The sequence below is a fragment of the Erpetoichthys calabaricus genome, chromosome 6 (genome assembly GCF_900747795.2).
Source record: "Erpetoichthys calabaricus chromosome 6, fErpCal1.3, whole genome shotgun sequence".
NCBI classification, from domain to species: domain Eukaryota; kingdom Metazoa; phylum Chordata; class Cladistia; order Polypteriformes; family Polypteridae; genus Erpetoichthys; species Erpetoichthys calabaricus.
In genome coordinates, this window is record NC_041399.2 from 27565091 (window position 1) to 27588308 (window position 23218).

A 23218-nucleotide genomic window follows, 5' to 3' on the forward strand; every position below is an offset into this window, starting at 1 on the left:
TTATTATATATTATACTATTCCACTCGTGCCCGTTTCATCTTACGTTGTCGAAACGGGCTCTTTGTCTAGTATATATATATAGTTGTGCTCATAAGTTTACATAACCTGGCGGAATTTGTAAGATGTGTACCATACTTTAAAGAAAAGATGACTGACTAGGCAAAACATATTTCATTTACTTTTAAAGGAATCCAAACTAAACTATAAGGCATCACAGAATAGCACAACCATTTAACAAAACATAGTAATAAGGAAAATAATGAGATGGTCCCTGTTCAGAAGTTTGCATACCTTTAGTTCTTACTACTGTTTATTGCCTCCTTTAGCATCAATGATGGCATGCAGTCTTTTGTGATAGTGTTGGATGAGGCCCTTGATTTTTTCAGGTGGTAGACCAGCCCATTCTTTTTGGAAAAAAGCCTCCAGGTCCTGCACCTTCACTGTTTTCTGCTGTAGCCACTGGAGGGTCAACTTGGCAGAGACCTATTAACATCAGTAATCCATTCCTATTTCACAAATCTGTTACCATCTATTCACGGTTATTTATCAAACCTGTTACGGTTCTAAACAAATAAAGGTTCTTTCTCAATCTTCCATGTGGAAGGATCTTTTGAGAACCCAAAATGATTCTCCTATGGCAATGCTGTGAAAAACCACTTTAGTTCCTTTATATTTAAAGTCGATTTCAAACTTAGTCTATATGGAGCAAATTTTTTAAACTCTAGTTCAATTTTTCTGAAAGTTCAATTCATTTAGGTAGATATGAACATGCCAATCGCACTCAAATGTGGACCAAAACAACCAGACCAAGAACATTTGGTGGTACCCTGGAGTGGTTCACATGAGGTATTACGGTAATCCAACATACTATGCATTATGGGGTCAGAATTAGGGAATTTCATTCACAGTATAATGAGTCAAGAGTTAGCACAGAGCATTAAAAATCAACAAAAAGGTAAAAATATATAAGCAAATCTGTACAAATATGACACAATTTACATAAACAACTACATAATTACCAGTCAATCAGAGCAACCCTACCACCTGATTTAGACTCATAGCCTCTTGTAAGCGTGATTATACAGCAGTTAACAAAAAAAGTGTAAATTCACTTGTGCTCAGGTCACTCAAAACACATACAGAGGTGACGAGAAACAACCAACAGTGAACTGTGAGGCTGACAATCAAACCCCTTAATCTTATACCATGGAGTTGGGTTGACCTCTTTTTGAGGGTGATGTAGATAAGGAGGAACACTAATTTTCACATGCAGTATGTAGTAAATGTTCATCAAACATTTCAAAGTGAACATCATTAACAAATAGTAATAAGAATTAGGACAGTAGACATGTGATCTGAGATAAACTAAACTGATGTTACGTTCATATGGTGGCTACTGGGGGGTAAATACACAACATCATACAGTTAATCGAAAGTCGCCATCTGATATGCCTACTGTCATAAAACTGAAGCACATCACTGTTTGACCTCAGCAGAGCTTGTTGTACACTCGCCCATATGAAAGGTGCCCTTCTTGTACCATGCTTAGTAGCACATACTTTTCAAGTATTTTTCCACATATTCAGTAACAGTTGCTTATAGAACTGTGTTTGGTAAATAAAGAAAATAATTATGGAAAATACAGAGTTCCTCAAACACAACCCTACTTGTTATACTTTTTTTCACAGGAAAAAAGTGTTTCTGCCCAATGAATGAAGTTTACAACATGCCAATGGGGTGTTTATCGATATGTTTAGTTTAAATGAAAGTTTGCAGTGTGAAATGCAACCAAACTAACTGGAAATTGAAACAAAGGAATAAATCATCACCTGATTCAGAACAAAGCAGATTGACTAGGAGTGTGAAAATGCATTTAAAGTGTAAATCACCCACACCACATTTCAAGGTGGTCTGAAACAGACAGTGAACACATTTAACACAAATATGAATGCAAATTCCTTTTATATCCACATACAACAAACATATAATTAGAAGCTGATCTGAAATATGACACTGGATATCCATCAGGTCACAATGTTAACACTGGAGATACGTTATAATACCTGATGCAATGTACTCTGAATACATTATACCCAGATATAATCTGATTTACAGTGCAGGTACCAAATGTATGTTGAAGCTAGGTTCTTTGGAAAATAAACATGGCCAGAGACAAACTACTTAAGAACATTACTCCATTCACTCAAGGCATCTAATGACACTGGTCACAATTAAGAGGACAGAGGTCACGTAACATAGCAGTGATGTTACTTCAGGCAGTGAACCACGTCAGCCTAAGGGAAAAAACAAAATTTGTGCGGCTGTCATTTTATCTAAAACTGAGTATTATTTATGAGAAATACTTCCATTTTTATTAGGGATGCTCCAATCAGGCTTTTAAAGGCCTATACTGATTACCAATTTCATGTTACTTGATTGACTGATTCCAATTTTTTTCCTTTATCCCTTTAAAAAACATTTTACACTAAGTGTTATGTCCTATATTAAAGTGTTAATTTTAGTGTTTTTTTTAATTAAACTATAGACCACAGGTTTTAACTGTTCTTTTTTTATTAACAGAATTAATTCTGTAGGTCTTACTGTTCAATTAAATAAAATTTCCTTATAATACATACTTAAAAAATACACAAAAAATATTTATCCATAATACATATGGCACAAAAGAAAAGAAAATACTTCACATAATTACAAGCTGTCATATTGTTTAAAATTTTCTGTAATATACTTATCTGAAATAATGTTTAATTGAAAAAGGTAGTTTTCACTATTTCATACAACCAAATCATTGATATTAGCAATTAAACACTGCTTAAATGTAAATATATATGTGCTTATAAATTTTAATCCTTTTAAATCATTAATTGCACTAATGCTGTTTGCTGTTAAAATATACATTTACGACATTTATACGGGTGTGTTTTTTTGTTCTGTGTATCTACCAGACATTTGTAATTCTTGAGGTTTAATTATAAATATGGAGTACCATTTTAATCACATGGTAATTGTTTTTTATGACACAGTAACAAATAATAAACACAGTACAAATCTTTACAAAAGTCTCTTGCTTACTAAGCAGAAATTTCAAATATGTCTTTATCTTTTTTTTTCAATTAAAAGCGTAAGCTGCTGCATATTAAATACGCTTGCTGTCCAAAATCAAATGGTGTCCATTTTAATTTAAAGGACAAAATAAAAAGGCAAGAAACGCTACTTTAATGAATTCAGACCATCTCCAATTCCTTTTTCTCAGTTTATTACTCCACTTTCTTTAATGTAAGGGCTATTCCAATCATCTCCTGTTCTCTGATAAAACAAGCTACCACTCACTGCTCTTTGTTTACACTGCAGGAAGTTTGCTGCAAAAAAATAAATAAGAGAGAGAGATGCACACTTAAGTAGCCCTCGTTTTGCACACTGGTTCAACTATTGTAATACCATGCATACAGCTAAATTACTATAATGCTTAGAAATGAAGGAAATATCAGTTTTTGTGATCGGCCAATTTACTGACCTCTGATCGAGTCTTTTTTTAGTAAAAATCGGTCATTTTAGATCAGCGGTCAATCGTTCAGAACATCCCTAATTATTATATATATTTTTGGGTGCCTTTTCCTAACATTGGAGTACACCCACATCAGGCCAATTTAGGAATGTCAATCAACGTAATCCACCCTTCTTTGGGCATTGGGAGGAAAATTTTAGCATGCAGATGAAACACATACAGACACAATGAGAATGTGCAAACACTATACAGACCATGGGTAGGCTTGGAAATCAGATGCAGAAAGAGATAATCACTGCATTGCTGTGCTGCACACTTTTTTTTGCAGTATGCCATGGTATGATCAAGAATACAAATACAAATATACTGTAATATGAAGTGCGGGGGCCTCTTTCAGAATTGCACTATATACTATACTAACAAGTATACCAAAACCAATGAATTTCCCTGGATAGTTATACATAGTGGCATTTTAAATTACCTAGATGCCCCTCTTATTCTAAATTCTGGGCTATTAACTCCAAAAATAAAGAATTGTATGTCTTAATTCAACTAATAAAGCATGATTCAGATTATTAGAAAAAAGGGCGAATTTGGAAGCTGGAAGGTCCATAAAAATGATTGGATGCCTAGTTTTTTTAATAATTTCTTAAAAAATATTCAAGGGTTCTGTATTTATCAAATGTTTGTATCTAAATTTCATGTTCTAAATTTCCATTAACTGTAACCCTGAATCCTGTAATGTTGACTCAGTCATTGAGAAACGGTTCAAACATAGACTATGCTTTTACTCAAACGTTGTGAAATGCCATGGCCAGCCTGATTACCATTATTGTGTTTAAACACACTAACCCATGCATTCACCTCTCAAGTTGCTAGCAACCCATAATGTCATGTTGACAGCTCTCATGGGGTCATATGATACAGCATGGATACAGTTCCCAAGGTATGTCTCTGTAGGACAAAGTGGGCATTGCATTCCCCATTCTGTTAGGCTTTAGTGGAACACCAGACCTGTAAGGCAGCAGATTTAGCAGACATCCAGCTGCTATCCACTTGCATTTAAGTGACTGAACTCCAACTTGTCCCAGAATCTGCCTAGACTTCATCTAATAACAAAGATGCAAATTACAGTTGAACTGACATCTTTGCAGAAGCCACTCTGCAGACGTCTTGGGCCAAAAGGTACAAAATAGACAAAAGCAAGAACAAAAAGCTGTAAATCAATGAATGACAACTCTAATAGACAGAAGAACTTGCCAACATTGATGTTGTAACTGGAAGTGACTTTAATCCAGTCATGAGATGTTCCAACACTCATCCCATCTGGGTAATTCAGGACACCTCTGGATCTCTCAGGTTGTTCACTCATTGGCATCCCAACAACACTCTGCCCAGGGCATTCCTGAGCACACTCTCCAAAAGTAACTGCAAATCTCTGAAACAATCTCTCTGAAATTAAAATCTGATGAGCTGCTCATTCTCTCTTTGGGAAGCTGAAATGAATAAATGGATTCAGTCTGCCAAGCCAAAGCTGCCTTCCAGTAGCCTTTACTTGAAGAAGGAAACTTCAGCATCTAAACTCTTATGCCAGATAGAGTAATGGTTTTCCTAATGAAGGTGCAGATGACACAGCAAAGGGCCTAACTGCAAAAAGCAAGCTGAGGAAGCAGCATCACAGAACACCACAAACATGGAGCAAAGAGAAAAAGTACACACAAAAGAATCCTCCACTTAAACCCAATACAGCTACAAAACAACAACTCCATAAAACATCATACATCACCTTCACTTAAACCTATTTATCTGTGCCAAGATAAATCAGAAATCTAAATTGTAAGTAAACAGCTAGACTCTTTATGTTATATGTTCATCGGTCTAGTCTGACTGTGTTCTGACTTATATGTCAATATATATATATATATATATATACAGTACACCCCCAAAATTTGTGGGGGTTACATTCCTAGAGCACCCACGAATTGTGAAAAACTTCAAATTTTGGATGTGGTTAAAAATATGCCTATTTTTATAGTTTAAACCCTAAATATGCCCCCAAAGCACTTTAATTTCATTTCAAACTCAGCTTAATGCATTACCTAAATAAAAAGAAAGTAAAGCTAAACCCGTATACTGCACAGTACTGTACTGCTATGTCTCCCACAGTGCTAGAATGTAAAATACCAATGTTGCCACTATATGTACTGTAATTCATGCAAGCGCATTTTCATTGCCAGAAGCCTTAGAAGGTGCAGGGTGTTTCGACGGCATCTTGGGGCTTTAAATCTTAAACTGCCACATACTTGGGAGTTAATGCATCCCTGGACACCAAATACTTTTTTTGCTGCACTTCAAGTAAACGCCACAATTCACAAAGAAAAAGTTACATTTTAATGGAACACTTTTTTCATGCAAAGAGCATCACAATTACTGCAACACTGATCATTTTACACACTGCTAATGAACTGTAAAAACTATTTAAAAAACTACTGGAACAATATGTACATGGTACAACTGACGCCATGGATGAAATCACTGAGCTAACTGCGCTTGAACTGGCTGCATGCAAGCACACAGAGGTAAGCGCTGATGCTGGCAGGCTATAGTGCCCAGAGACAGTCAGGCTACAGTGCTGAGGGTGTCATGCTTGGGTCACAGAGTTGCACAGAATCACAGGAGATTGTAGAGACAGGAACTTTATTCATACACTTCAAACAAACATGTTTCTTTCAGAAGTAAAACAAGCTCAGTATGCAGTTAGTTATCGATTAAAAGAATAGGCAAACATCTTAGGGGAGCACAACTGGAGTGGGACCCCCAACAGGAGCAGCAGATGTCTGGGGGAGGAGAGAGAAATGAAGCAATCAGCCAAAAATGACACGTGCTGTTCAGGCTTTTAAGTAAGCATAGTGTCGTGCGAGAAGTATATCACATGACACAGCAGCCGCAAGTAATCCCAGCAAGTAAGGGAGCAATGCGAAGATAGTCTATGAGCGTTTTTAAGAGGGTTTTTTTGAGGAGCGTCTGTGTCTTCTAGGGGTGCCTTCAGCCCCCTGCTCACAAGGGGCTGGCAGTGGTCATGAGCTGGCTGGTCAACGAATGTACAGCACTGACTGATCAGCTCCTGTGTGCTCGCAAATGCAACTGGGAAATGGTTGCGGCAGTTTAAGGGTTAAGGGGAATTTAACGGAAAACACAAGAACACTCAGCTGGAGATGCATCACACAGTCAATGAGCAGCAAGAAGAAATGAATAACGCTGTAGTGGTCCGGTGCCACTAAGATTCACACTGTCAAGAAGACGGCGATTAATTTATTTTTATGGTGGACATTCCAGGGACGCACCCAGTCTTTGCCGGACCCGCACGCACTCACAAACAGAGACAAAAACTAAGCAAACCGGTAATCAAACAGCAAATAAAGAATGCAATGAAAACAAATAAAATAAATGAAAACAACGATACCACCCCTGTTCCCCTTACAGTGATCACACATTTAATACAACAAAGCACAAACAAAACACACAGAGTAAATCATGAAAAACTTTCATGAAAAACTGAAACGGATGAAATGTAATGATGAAAATAGATAATCCAGAGATCTGCACGTTGAATGGGAATATAAAGATAGTCCTACCGCTAGTTCCTGAAATGGTGAAGACGGGTGAATGGGTTCAGGAGCGCTCCTTTCTTTGCAGAATGGCCATGAATCCACTTACAGTCCTCATATACACAGGCAGATGGCAGACAATCCAGAAGCACAAAACGATCCAAGACAAAACGAATAAGTACAGGTAAACCAACAGAAGGCAGGCAGACAGGAACTTGTAACACAAATTACAAAAACTTTTTTTTTGCTTTTGGTAACCAGCCCCCTTTTTAAAAGCCGCGCTGACATCCTTTGACCCCAACAGCCCCAGCACCCTCAGCAGAAGACCAATCAGAGCCACTGCAGGGACTGCCGGGAGTTTCAGTTTCAAATTCTTTTGGCTACTTTCATCATCCCAAGATACGTTTTCCAATACAGTTGCTTCCTGGTCTCTCTACAGTGCAGTATCGCCACGATAAAAGCTACAAAAATTGCGGAGGATATTTGCGGTTTCCGCTAATAATTATTAGATAGGTTCCAAGGAAAAATCCACGAATGACTGAGGCCACGAACTCTGAACCGCAACTTCGTGGGGGTCTACTGTGTGTGTGTGTGTGTGCGTGTGTGCATGTGTGTGTGTGTGTGTGTGTATATATATATATATATATATATATATATATATATATATATATATATATATATATATATACAGTTATGATATTTCTATAATCCTTGTGTTTAACAAAAAATTGTATCATTCCGTTTCTTAAAACAAGTGTGCTTCAGTTACCTTGATATCAGACTAAAGGCAGGAGATCACCTCCTACTGCAGACAAAGGTAAGGTAATAAAGTAGGAGTCTTACCAAATTATTTAATCAATTACTGGCATTGTAACAAGGCAGAACTAATAATTAATTAACTGAGCAACATTTCTTACCTTTATTATAACTGTCTCTGGGTGGCAAGTTAAAATTCACTTTCCATCCATCCATCCATCCATCCATTTTCCAACCCGCTGAATCCGAACACAGGGTCACGGGCGTCTGCTGGAGCCAATCCCAGCCAACACAGGGCACAAGGCAGGAACCAATCCTGGGCAGGGTGTCAACCCACCGCAGCAAACTCAGATCTGTGAGGCACAGCAAAGCTGCTGCGTTCTAAGAAGCAAATCTTAGCATGCTAAGCCACGGAAACTAAATTCACTTTCCATTTCCAATATTTATTGGCATCCCTATGGGTGGCAATGATAAATCACACTCTCTCTCCTACACTCCATACTATTCATTCACAACAATTTAATTAAAAAAATATGCCAAAATAGTTTAAAATTATTTTATTATGAAAATGTATTTACCTAAACCAAATCGGTAAAGTGTCTGTATTTTTACATGCACAATTTAGGTGCTTTATTTATAAAGAACACTCAAACAAAACATGCTTTTTACAAAGTTGTTCTGTATTTTTATATGTTTGTTACAGTGACATTTCCATTTTGTCACATATTATGGAGGTATTTACAAGTTTTTTAGGGGTAAGAGATAAAAGAAATGTCACAACATGACATAGCACAGCAAACCTTTGAAAGAGTTCTGTTGCCAATGCCGGAGGATGAGTCAGAGAGTGACAAGGAAGCAGACATAATCTTAGCTAGTCGGTACCACAATCCCGTGAATTCAGTCATCTAATCTGGCATACCTAACAAATGTGTCTGTGACTGGCTGGGATAAAATCGAACAGGTTTGATTTCCTTTTCGGTCACAGGGGCAGGCTCTTTGTGTGTGAGAGATGAGAACCCATGAGAATTCAGCCAGCAGTACAATGCAGAGAAAGTTGCGACGAGGAGGCTGAACACACCACAGCCATTAACCCTTCACAAAACACCAATACATCGCTGGCTCCATCAGTAAGCACAAGGACTGTGGATCTCACACATAGAAAAAAGTTTATATGTTTGATGTTTTTTTTTTACGTTTTCCATTCCATAACAGAATGGAAAAAAAGAAATAAAGGGTGGAGATTGCTGCTGAACTCACTGCGACTGTTAACACTTCGAACAGCACCGGCTCCGTCACACAGAATGCTATTGGCTGTCAGAAAACAAGAGCAAGCACAACTGTTCTGGACAATCACTGCTCAGTTGGTAAATGTGACATGGTGCAGCAACTGCGGCTGTCCATGAGAAAAAGTTGTGTAATGTGACATAGGCTTAAGCAAGTACAATAATACAGGAATATATGGAGAGATTGTTTTAATCCATCCTCTGAGTCTTCTCTTAACTTTTCATTTTTAGATCTATGTCTCTTAATCATTCCTTAAAATATTATATCCTTCCATATGGTTGCTCAGCTCTAAATACTTTCTAATGCCAGTATATTCCTGTCATATGTAAGTGGCCACAGCTGCACAAAGTATTCAAAATGTGGCCGCACATGTGCAGCATACTGTATATTGTACTTGGACTCAACTGGCTAGATTAGTAATCTCACCAAATGATAGAAACCAGAAACCTATTTTCCATTTTTAACCATGTCTGAATGTTCATATTGCAAGAATAATAGACCCTCAAGTAATCCTAGATGTTTGCTCTTACATAGCATCAGCATGTAGTAAATCAGGAAAGATTGAATAGAAATGACAATAAGATAACAGGCTAATGACAGAACTATTTCTAACAAGCAGGAGCAGGAGACCTCCTTGACAAAGGCCTTTTTGGAAAGAGATGTGGTCAAATGTATAAAAATTGTCTGTAACAATTAACGTTGGCAATGGGGGAAATTTTTACCTAACAGTAAGAAAATGATTAATGAATCCATTATTTTTTTCCCTGGTGGCCACAACAGATTGAGAAAACTTTAGCCACATATGGTCCTGCAAAAGATTTTTAAGGATGCGTGCACACCGAGATTCCTTTATACTCTGATCAGCCACAGCATTAAAACCAATGGCCGGTGAAGTGAACAACATTGATTATCTTGTTACAATGGTGCCTGTCAAGGGGTGGGATACTAGGCAGCAAGAGAACAGTCAGTTCTTGGAGATGATGTGTTGGAAGAAGAAGGAAAAACAGGCAATTATAAGGATGTGAGAAACTTCGAGAAGGACCAAATTGTGATTGCTCATCTGATTAATCCCATTTTCTTCTGGGTCATGTAGACAGCTAGGTGGGTGTGCGTCTTTTACCTGGAGAAGAGATGAATGCAGGATGCACTATGGGAAGAAGGCGAACCAATGAAAGCAGTGTGATGCTATGAGCAGTGTTCTGCTGGGAAACATGTGGATGTTATTTTGACACGTATGACCTACCTAAAGTTTGTTGCAGACCACATACACCCCTTCATGGCAACAGTATTCCCTGATGGTAGTGTCCTCCTTCACCCTGCTAAACTGCAAAAAATATTCAGGAATGGCTTGAAGAACATGACAAAGAGTTCGAAGTGTTGACTTTGCCTCCAAATTCCCCAGATCTCAATCTAATCGAGCATTTGAGGGATGCGCTGGGAAAACAAGTTCCATCCATGAAGGCCCACTGAACAACTTACAGGACTTAAAGGATCTGCTGCTAGTGTCTCAGTGCCAGATACCACAGGACACCCTCAGAGGTCTTATGGAGTCCAGACCTCAACTGGTCAGAGCACAAGGGGGACCTAAACAATATTAGGCAGGTGGTTTTATCGTTGTGGCTGATTGTTATATGTAAACTATTGTATATGCAGTATTCCATACATAGTACTGAATGTGATAGATAGATAGATAGATAGATAGATAGATAGATAGATAGATAGATAGATAGATAGATAGATAGATAGATAGATAGATAGATAGATAGATAGATAGATAGATAGATAGATAGATAGATAGATAGATAGATAGATAGATAGATAGATAGATAGATACTTTATTAATCCCAAAGGGAAATTCACATACTCCGGCAGCAGCATATTGATAAAAAACAATATTCAATTAAAGAGTGATAAAAATGCAGGTATAACAAACAATAACTTTATATAATGTTAACGTTTACCCCCCCCCGGTGGAATTGAAGAGTCACATAGTGTGGGGGAGGAACGATCTCCTCAGTCTGTCAGTGGAGCAGGACGGTGACAGCAGTCTGTTGCTGAAGCTGCTCCTCTGTCTGGAGATGATACTGTTCAGTGGATGCAGTGGATTCTCCATGATTGACAGGAGCCTGCTCAGTGCCCGTCACTCTGCCACGGATGTCAAACTGATATGCTCCGTGCCTACAATAGAGTATGTCATCCTCACCAGTTTGTCCAGGCATGAGGCGTCCCTCTTTTTTATGCTGCCTCCGCAGCACACCACCGCATAGAAGAGGGCGCTCACCACAACCGTCTGATAGAACATCTGCAGCATCTTATTGCAGATGTTGAAAGACGCCAGCCTTCTAAGGAAGTATAGTCGGCTCTATCCTCTCTTGCACAGAGAATCAGTATTGGCAGTCCAGTCCAATTTATAATCCAGCTGCACTCCCAGGTATTTATAGGTCTGAACCCTCTGCACACAGTCACCTCTGGTGATCACAGGGTCCACGAGGGGCATAGGCCTCCTAAAATCCACCACCAGCTCCTTGACAAACTTACACATGGCAAAGAAATGAGAAAAATACTGTTTTTAAGAAGTTAAAATGTTTCAGCATCCAGCCTGGCCCAACAGAGGTTTATGGAATCCAGAGCCTATACTGATAGCTTCATGCACATGGCAGTAACCCACTGTGGCCGGAATTCCAGCCCAATGTAGGGCACACTCTCTCCCACACCTCCATTTACTCACATCAGACTAACTTAACCTTGCAATGTAACGTAATAAGCACGGCTATAAAACGTGAAAGGAAACCAACCAAAAAACAGGGGCAACGAGTAAACTCCTTCCAGCCATTAAACTAGTGCAGAATGTCTCTCTTTATTATTGTAGAGTGAATAGGTAACAATTTCAGACAATGCCTCCACATGCAAAATGGGGCAAACCTGATATTTGTGTAAGTATAAGTATATTGTGCATCATTTATTATGAAATGGCTGGGTGGTGCTTCATTACGTTGCTTGGTTACATACCTGGCGTCCTGGATTTGAAAATCACAACTGCTCATTGTCTTTGTGGATTTTGGAAGTTCTCCCTTTTGTCGGTCAGTTTTTCTCCACTCACTCCGATTTTCCTCAAATGTCCCCAAAGACATTCAGTATTAAGGAGACCTTGTGTGGATATTCACCAGAGACAGCCCTAAGATAGACTGGCGCTCTGTCTAGAGTTGGTTCCTGTCTTGCATATACTGTTGCCAGGATTGTCTTCCACCCTCGATGGCTCAGTTTATTGAAGTACCAAATCACACACATGTAGCCCCACAGGACCAGTTTAGATTCACCAGTTAACTTAACCTGCACATCTTTGGAAATAACGGGAGAAAATCGGACAGGAACTGAGGAAAACACAAGCACATTGTGAGAAACAGATAATGAGGGAGTGTGGGATACCAACCCAAATTCTCGACCTGTGAGGTGCCAGTACTGCCCACAGTGCCACCCTGCTGAATAAAACTACTTTTTCAAATTGCTGCCACACTTCTCATATTGCTGCCTTTCTAGTTTGAGGTGAGAAATGAGCCAAACCTCAACGGAAATCCACAAACTCTCACTTTAATAAACTAGCACTCAGTGCACTGCATTAAGGTCTAAGCCACTTCTGGCTCACAGAGCATCGTGAATGTCTTCCTTCTTTTCACTGTCCCTTGAGCTTTATACCAAGTAGACAATGCTTCATTCAAGATGGAAAGGCAGGAGAGGAGTTCATTAACAGCTGCTATCCATTTACTAGTTTTACAGTCGGAAAAATCAATAAAGATGCCATTTGGCTACTCTGTACTTTTAATGAATTCTACATTTTCATGCCAGTGACACAGTGGTTAGCACTTCTGCCTCATGCATTCAGCCTTGTGGCTTTAAATCAAGTATCTCCCTCCAGTACTCTAGTTTTCCTCCCACATTTCCACAGATGTACTTGTTACCTTCCCTGGCAATTCTACAGTGGCCTTGCTGGTGTCTGTGTGAGAGGCTAAGCTCTTTTGGGTAGACTGGCACTCTATCTACAGGAGGGTTCTGCCTTGTGCCCACTACCACCAAGCTAGGCCTCAGCTTCCAGTCAACATGAACTGGATTCTATGTTATTTTCAGGCCCTCAACAAAAGCATGTTTCCATTTATATGCCCTTCTTACGTCTAGTGCAGTGTATACCTCCCGAGAAGCATCACAAAACGCTTTACAATATGACAATACAGGAGAGATTTTCAGACTGGGTTCTCAAGAACCCTGGTTGGTTGTTGCTTCTTGAGGCCAGACCTTACTTTCTGACCTGCTTAACCCAATTCAGAGTAGTGTAGAGCCATGGTCTGTTCCAACAACAAGGAGCACAAGGTTGCACCTAAACTTGGTCATAGCACCAGTCCATCGTTGGGCACACTTAGTCACCCATTTACAATTGCTTATTTGTGAAAATTTAAAGTCATCATGCAAGGAGACAGTCCTGAAATAAGTACACATTGAGGTACAAGTAGGGAATGTGCAAAGTCAGTACAGGCAGAGATTAGGCAGGCTAAGATTTGGACCAAAATCATATGAGTTATGAGACAGAAGGCCCAACGGCTGGGCCACTAGACCTCCAGACCCCAACCACACCATCGCCTCCCTCTCTCCAGCTGTGAGGCCACACCACAGAATACAGCAGCATTATGTTAAGATTAAACAGATAAATAAAATACGATTAAAGATACATTTCTTTTGACTAATGTCTTTAATATAAGCTGTATCGGACTATATTTCTTAGAGACGTAAAACACAAACTGCAATGCATGCCTGGCTTTTCTGAGACTAGGCCATCTAATTAGGTACAAAGTTCAATTAACAACAGGCACCGGCCTCTAAGTGATAAATGGGTTGAAATGACAACCAGAAGACACATGGGGACTTTATGAACCAGAATTAAAAACTCTAGCAATACATTCAAACAAAATTAAATGTGAGCCACAAATAGAATCAGAACCACAGTATTTATAGGCACAATGAGGAGTATGGAATAAGGGTCATGAAGAGCAAGCAGTAAAGGAAACTGAGAAATGAGCTGAAACAAAACCAGCATGGTGAGCCAATGGAGTCATTTAACTTGAATACATCAGCTTTTAGATAGATAGATATGAAAGGCACTATATGATAGATAGATAGATAGATAGATAGATAGATAGATAGATAGATAGATAGATAGATAGATAGATAGATAGATAGATAGATAGATAGATAGATAGATATGAAAGGCACTATATGATAGATAGATAGATAGATAGATAGATAGATAGATAGATAGATAGATAGATAGATAGATAGATAGATAGATAGATAGATAGATAGATAGATAGATATGAAAGGCACTATATGATAGATAGATAGATAGATAGATAGATAGATAGATAGATAGATAGATAGATAGATAGATAGATAGATATGAAAGGCACTATATGATAGATAGATAGATAGATAGATAGATAGATAGATAGATAGATAGATAGATAGATAGATAGATAGATAGATAGATAGATAGATAGATAAATATGAAAGGCACTATATGATAGATAGATAGATAGATAGATAGATAGATAGATAGATAGATAGATAGATAGATAGATAGATAGATAGATATGAAAGGCACTAGATATAGATAGATAGATAGATAGATAGATAGATAGATAGATAGATAGATAGATAGATAGATAGATAGATAGATAGATAGATAGATAGATAGATATGAAAGGCACTATATGATAGATAGATAGATAGATAGATAGATAGATAGATAGATAGATAGATAGATAGATAGATAGATAGATAGATAGATAGATAGATAGATAGATATGACAGTGAGTGAGTGAGTGAGTGAGTGAGTGAGTGAGTGAGTGAGTGAGTGAGTGAGTGAGTGAGTGAGTTAATCAGTTGATCCATGAACCTATTGATAAAATGACAGCTGTGAAGGGCACTGCACAACTGATGGATATTAAGTGGTGAAGGCACTATATTGATCAATCAATAGACAGATTTCAAGACTAATGAGTCTGAAATGCATCTTTCTATATCTATTAAAATGACATGTCTAATTAAAGTATATCCAAAAGCCCTTCCATTTTTGTGGAGTGGAGAATTTTCCAGTTGCCTTACCAGGCATCATCCCAAACTGAAATCTTCTGAATAAGGCCCAAACTAATTTGTGAGCTCTAAAAGGAAACAGCTCCACTGAAATATATATCAAGAGACAGCACATGTATCTCAGTAACAGCAATACGGATTTTTTCTTCCGCTTTTTTTTTATTTTCGATTATTTAAAGATACATTTCAGCACTTTATTAATAACCCTACTGAGCCCAACAAAGGACGGGTCGCCTATAGTACAAAACACGTCTCTACTCAGCAAAAGCTTTTCATCAAACGACATCGGGGCATTTGGCTCAGGCTCGGCTTCTGCCTCAAATCTCGAGAGTCGCTCTTCTGTGCTCATGCAGTGCTCAGTATGGCCTACAGCAGTAAGACATCTGCATTTCCACGCTGTTTCCTGGTTTCAGAACGGTGCAACCTTTCCAGTGGTAGGCACTATCAAATCAAGACTTTCTTTTTTTCAGGCTGACACAAGATTATAATCACACGACTATGGTACCGCGGTGACCCGCACACCTAACCTGAAAGCCCGTTTGCGAATTTATAGAAAATCGATTTGACTCGTGACATGCGACTACCGAGGAACTGGAGTATCTTCACGTCAAACCGCAGGTACAGTTAAATGGGAAGAGAGAACAATCAGATGCAACAGCAGAAGTGCCACACAAAGAAAAAACGAATCCCCCCGCCTCACACTCTGTTCCTCCCTCCACATACATATATACACACACCCAAAGCCCATCGCCGCACGCGTGCAGGTAACTTCAGATAAGACTCACCTGTGCACTGATGCGTTAGATCTTTGCGTGCGGCTCGTGAGTATTTACATTGTGCGAAAGCCGGGGGACGAAGAACGCGGCAACAAAGGCGCGTTACATCATTTCAGATAAAGGCAGCCTCTTTTTTTCTTCATTCATTTGTCAGACGTTGTTCCTGATATGCGATCCAGAATTAATTATTGACGGCGGACTGAGTCTATCAGGTCCGATGCTCCTTTGTTGCTGCCACCGCCGAGATCTGTAATCACTGAAACGGAGGAAAGAAAGCAACCCCCGCTCGTCAAGCGCGCTGTCCTCTCCGCATCAGGAATCCATCCTTAGCAACTGCTTTCCTGCCTTCCCAGTGATGTCATGCCGGATTCCGCTCTCGGTTTTCTATCGCACATTTGTGGCACAAGAGTGCATTTCTTTCTTTATATGTTTGGCTCAGGAGATACTGGGGCTGAAGTTCTCGGAACGGATTAAAAATGCGTGTAGGTCCACCTGAATTGAGAAGCAGTAATACAAAAGACCACGATACGACCTCTCGATGACTTCAGCGCTTTCAGACATAGGTGGTATGCTATGAAGGATGAAAGGGAAAAATAAAGAACAACAAAGAGAGAGAGAGTTATTGGGAAATCAAGTTTATCGAATTGCACTCAGCCTTTCACGGAAACTAACATGTTTTGGCCGTTAAAATCCAAATTAGAATGAAGAGTGTCCAGATCCTCTAAGTGCAAAACTGGGTTCAAGCCACACGAACCTGAAGTTGCTACGTTTTTTATTCCAGTCAACCACTTGTTCTTATTCACACAGCCGGCTTGTGCAAACCAAATACTTACTGAACGTTAATAGAAGGACAAAATGTTGTGCATTTTTTTGTGTTAATTTGCATCACTAAACTTGATTGATTAGTTGGGGAAAAAATCAATATTCCACATTTTAAACCTGCACCTGTAAAAAGGGAGTTACATCATGTCGAGCCAAGACTGTTGCCTTTGCCCAGCTCAACGTGGGCATCTGGATGAAACTGATTGGAAACGATGACTCACTTCCATACCTAAGGGGATAAACTGTGATTGTAAAGGCACTTATAAAAGATTAAGTGGTGTTGGACCACCCTAATATTCAGACAGATGCCTTTCTTAAGATGCAGTTGGGTTTTGCCTGGCCCAACATGGGTACCTGGGTAACATTGACTGGCAAATTTGATATATTATACTCTTACATCTAATGAATAATATTTACTGTGAATTTTAATGTGCACTGCCAAACAGATAAATGCTAAATATAACAAATTTGCCAGTCAATTTTACTCAGTTGCCCATTTTGGGCTTGGTAAAGCTCAATGGTATCTTTACAAAGGCATCTGTTTTTCTCAAAACTAAAAATTTGGTGGCCCAACAGTGCATTTCATGATAACATGCGGTGTTCAAACATGGCATTTAGTCTGTTGGCCAAAAAATGTAATTTTAGTGCCATTAGACCACAGAACCTTCTTCCAGCTAACAAAGTTTCCCATGTGTCTTCAGCTCAGATGTCATGCGTATTTTTTTATGTGATTTTTATTTGCCCCTCCCATAAAGCTGTGACTGCATGGCAAAGCACCCGGGCAACAGTTGCTGTGAGTCCAGTTTCATCACTGTAGCTTGTAACTCCTTCAGTGTCCTCAGAGGTCTCTTGGTGGCCTCCCTCATTGGTCTTCTTTTTCTTGCACCATCACTCAGTTTATGTGGATGGCCCACTCTAGCAGATTTACAGCTGTGCCATACTCTTTCATTGCCTTCATTCATATATATATATATATATATATATATATATATATATATATATATATATATATATATATATATATATACAGTATATATATATATATATATATATACAGTATATATATATATATATATATATATATATATATATATATATATATATATATATATATATATTCATGGCATTCGAAGTCTGTGTCACAATCTGATTGTATGGGTGGTTACCTATCAGGTAACGCTTGTGGTTGGCCAGCAATCTGCTAACATCCGCCACGGTGCCCTCAGTTTGTGAAGAGCAGATCATAGAATGGTTGAAATAGTTAACTGTCAAATAAATGCAAAGAGTATGCGACACGTGTTTCGCCCTCATTCTGGGCTCATCAGGTGTACACACTCCACTGCACTCCCTCTCGGGAATCGAACCTCGGACATCAGCGCCAGAGGCGATGCCCCTAACGTTGCGCCACGGCGTGTGGTTCGTTTATTTGACAGCATGTAGATCGGGGTAATTACATTCATTGCATTCGAAGTCTGTGTCACAATCTGATTGTATGGGTGGTTACCTATCAGGTAACGCTTGTGGTTGGCCAGCAATCTGCTAACATCCGCCATGGTGCCCTCAGTTTGTGAAGAGCAGATCATAGAATGGTTGAAATAGTTTACTGTCAAATAAATGCAAAGAGTAGGTAACGAGGTGACGTCCGAGGTTCGATTCCCGAGAGGGAGTGCAGTGGAGTTTGTACGCCTGATGAGCCCAGAATGAGGGCGAAACACGTGTCGCGTACTCTTTACATTTATTTGACAGTAAACTATTTCAACCATATATATATATATATATATATATATATATATATATATATATATATACAGTATATATATATACAGTATATATATATATATATATATATATATATATATATATACAGTATATATATATATATATATATATATATATATATATATATGTATAGCTATATATATATATATATATATATATATATATATATATATATGTATGCCATAATATGTATATATATATATATATATGTATATGTATAGTATATATATATATATATATATATATATATATATATATATATATATATATATATATATATATATATATATATATAATAAGAAATTTATTTAACAAAGATGCCTTCAAAGTACCCCTTGCACCTTGAGATATAATCATGGGTGAGCGAACAATCCTGTTAGACAAACCCTTTATAGTGTATGAATATATAAAAGCATATTTTGTAGTGATGTGCAAAACGGTTCTTTTTAGTGATTTGACTCATTTCGTTCAGCTCAAATGATTCTAATCTTTGAATCCCTGATTCGTTCACTTCAAAAACAACAACAATGTATATTCTAGTTTAAACTCTAAACAGCAATGTATATTCTACGTTAAACTCTAAACAACAATGTATATTCTAGTTTAAACTCTAAACAGCAATGTATATTCTACGTTAAACTCTAAACAACAATGTATATTCTACGTTAAACTCTAGATTAGTATCATAACTGTGTAACAACTTTAACCACCAAACAATACAAACAATCTAAAAAACAAGAAACAAAATAATTCACATGTAATAATAATAATTCTAGTAATAGTAAAATAATAATAATAATCTTTGTTGAATTTTGACAATAAATACAATTTCAACAATAGAAAAAAAACAATCATACAATTAAAACTTTAGAATAGTGCACACATCACAATAAAACTGTGAGAACATTGAACTAAATAAAATTATTTTCAGTTTTGGATTGATCTCTCACAATTTCCTTCTTTAATATCTTGTCCTTTCTGATGCAATCTGTCGCACATATATAATCAGTGAACTGAACTGCGATTCAATGTACTGCAATTCTCTTGTCTGCATGAGCTGATTCTTTTGGTGAACTAGTTCAGCAGTTTGTTCAGTACATGAACTGATTCTGATTCAGTGTACTGTGCTGCGAACTTGCAGTGGCTCTCCAGATCAGTAGGGGGCATACTGGTTCATTCTGTCAGTCAGTCAGTGTACATACTGAGATGGTCATATTCACGCAGTCAGAGTGATCTGATCAATGGGAGGTGCCTGGTGTCAGCTACCAAGTCAGTCATTGGCTAGTTGTCGTCATGACTATTTTGCTGAAACAGTTTAGTGATAGGCTCTTTCCCAAAGACAGCAACAATTTTAGTGAAGTTAAGATGATAGCTACAGACTGTTACAGAATGCTATATACAGTAAAATGTAGGATGCACTGCACATGCCTCGAAAAGATTTGTTCTTTAATGTCAGTGAACCAATATGTTCGTTCAGAAACCAAGTCTAGTACAAAAGAACTAGTTTGTTCGTTCACTGCACATCACTAATATTTAGTGTAGAGCTGATAACATGTTAATCTAATATAATTAAATGTCCATTGTCAAGCTTGTGTCACAAAGTTGCACAGGAGACTGGAAAAGGGATCAGGTTTCCAAGAACAAAATCTTTATTGCTGAACTGGCAGGTACAAGCAAAAGACCTTATTCAGAAGGGGTTTGTCAACAGCAGAAAAGCACACAGGTTAGAGATTTCAAATGTGGTGGTCCAGCTCCCCTCTCCAGGTCAAAAGAACACAAAGTCCTCCTCATCAAGCTGGTTCAACAGCTCGGAAGCAGCGACTGGAGTAGACACAGTCTGGGGGAGAGAGGACAGCATAGTGATCCGTTAGGTTGGTTGGGGTTCAGTTTTTGAAATGTTCTAAACCTTGTGCGAGAAGCATGTTGCGTGGTAAGCCTGATCCTGCAAATAGGACAGGTAAGAGTGTGTTTGTTTCTCAATTAAATACTGTTTTAGAGGGAGTTTCTGAAGGGCAGCTGTGTTTCTTTGCCATAGGTTTACTGTTTAACAGAGAGACAGCTCACAGTTAAGAGTGTAAGATATGTGTCCCTGGTGGCACTACATGGGAGGAAAAATGGAGCTGGGGAACTACTGAACTGCACATGAGCAACAGTTATGGGCAACTAAAACATCGGCGACATCAGTCACACTATATATAGGACAATAGATCCTCCTGTATTAGGTTTCATAGAGAGATACCTGAGGCCTCCTGCTGAAGGTTTGGGGCTAGCTTAGGGGTCACAATACTAGACTGAACTCATCCCACTAAGAGCAGTTAGAAAAAAGGCAATATAACTGAAAAGCTTAATTGACTGAAAACGTTACATAAAGGTACACTTGGATAATTTCTTGTCTCCATCCCATGACTTGTGCCTTTCAATCTTCTTTTTACAAAGTAGCTAGAAGTGTTTTTTTGTCTACATTGTGTAGGTTAGGCCACCATATTGACTCGCCATAAGTTGGACCTTCCACATATAGTCAGGCCCATTTATACGATAATCAACTGAAACAGACAGATGATAAAACAGGGAGATTCACTTGAAAGAGGCCCCAAATATTCTGTAATAACTCTCGCTAGGACAAAGTAATCTGAACAAAACAACATGCAATGTGCTCCTCAGTATATGGAGCTTTGAACAAGCCGGGATGCCCCTGCACCGGAGCGATGAGGTAGGCGCCGGACAGTCGTTGCAACATTTGACCTCCGTTTGCAGCTTTTGGGTGCATATCGCCCGTACCACTTTACTCAGTCACTCAACTTCTCATCAGGATGGTGGTGTACAATATTGAGCAGCACGTCTTCATGGTACAAAGCTATTGGGTCACCAATTCATTTAAGCAATGTCAGAATCAACTGGATGATAGTGAGTTAATGGAAGGTTACTTCCAGCAAGACGGAGTAACGTGTCACACATTGGCAAGGAGCATGGCAGAAATTGAGTCCTTCTTCGGCAACAGGGTAATTTCAAAGTTGGCTTTGGCCACCACTGTCACCAGATCTGACACCACCAGACCTTCCTTTGGGGTATGCTCAAAGGAAAAGTCTATCGGAACAAGCCTTGCACTGTGGAAGATTTGAAGGAACATATCCAATGTGAAATTGCTGCTATTCCGCCCAAGACACTTGCCGATACATTCAGGAACATGGAGCGCCACGTCGAAACATGTCTGGCAGAAAATGGAAACCACTTCCAGCATCATATGTAATGCAATCAATTACACATATGTCAAGGTATATAGTGTATTTTTTTGGTTCAGATTGCTTCATCCTAAAGGGAGTTACAACCGAATATTTGGGGCCTCTTTCGAGTGAATCTCCCTGTAATAACAATAATGAAGTACATGTAAACTGTGCTTTTCTTGCTACTGAAAGCTCTTTAAATAGACAGAGGGTAACCACTTCATCTACTAGGCAGGCAATGTGGTGCAGTGGTTAAGGCTTTGCACTTCAAACCCTGAGGATATGGGTTCAAATCCTGATGCTGAGTGACCCAGAGCAAGTCATCTCACCTACCTGTGCTCCAATTGTAAAAAGAGAAGAGATGTAACCAATTGTATCTCAAATGTTTTAAGTCATTTTGGATAAAGGCAACGGCCAAATAAATAAATGTTAATGTAAAGCTGCTACCATAGCGTAACATCCACCCGGATGATGTGACACCAGCCATTCTTGTGCCAGTATGCTCACCACACATTAGCTATTAGGTGGTGTTGTGATTTGAAATTTTGCATACAAGTTGATAAATATTCTGTATGTCTTTATTTGTAACTTAGACAAAGTAATGTAATATTAGTGTTACATTATAGATAATAACAGCAGTGGTTTGATGGTTTAAGAACCCTGTGACGATGCGGGTTCCCATTCAGCTTCTAGAAGCCCTTGAACCCGACACCGTCGGTAATGTCACTGATGAGCTAGGCAGTGAGGCATGACAATGAAGCAAGGGGATGGTGCAAAAGTGCCAGGTACTTTTATTTAAAACAACAACAAAAAACAACTGTTCAAATAAATAAGTGCAGTGTCTCAAAATCTTTTAAATAAATAATCCATAAAAACGGGTGAAAGGTGGAGGTTAAAAAACATAATAGAAAAAAAACAATCCTTTAAATCAACAAGGTTAAAACAATGGCATGAAGCAGTCACTTTAAAAAATCCAAAGCACGGTGTGACTTCTCTAACGCTGGCAACTCTTCTGCTTCTCCCTTCTGGGCCCCGCAGCAGGGAGTCGCCCAACTGGCAAAATGCAGCTCCATCAATATAGGTCCAGTAGTCCTCCGATCCCAGGCTATGTCGGGCTCCATCCGAACCGAGACTTGGGTTCTTTCCCCAGCGGCCAGGGTGCTCACGCTGGGGCTCAACCAGCCTAAAGCCTCCACGACTGCCGCTGCCTTTTGACAGCCAGTCATCTTCATCACCGGTCACTCCAGCTCCTTGATCGCTCAGCTGGAGCGACCGCTTCCTTCAGCCCTACCTAGTGTCGGCCTAACACT

The 23218-nt window shown here is 38.8% G+C and overlaps 1 protein-coding gene across 1 annotated transcript in view; it reads right to left on the bottom strand.

Annotated features, from left to right (window-relative positions):
- The window catches only part of pkia (cAMP-dependent protein kinase inhibitor alpha), a 46790-nt gene extending 29917 nt beyond the window's left edge, over positions 1 to 16873 (bottom strand). Inside the window, exon 1 of the mRNA XM_028803439.2 lies at positions 16096 to 16873. The gene's annotated coding sequence lies outside the window, so the exon portion shown is untranslated. The remainder of the gene's footprint in view (positions 1 to 16095) is intronic.
- Between the last annotated feature and the right edge of the window lie 6345 nt (positions 16874 to 23218).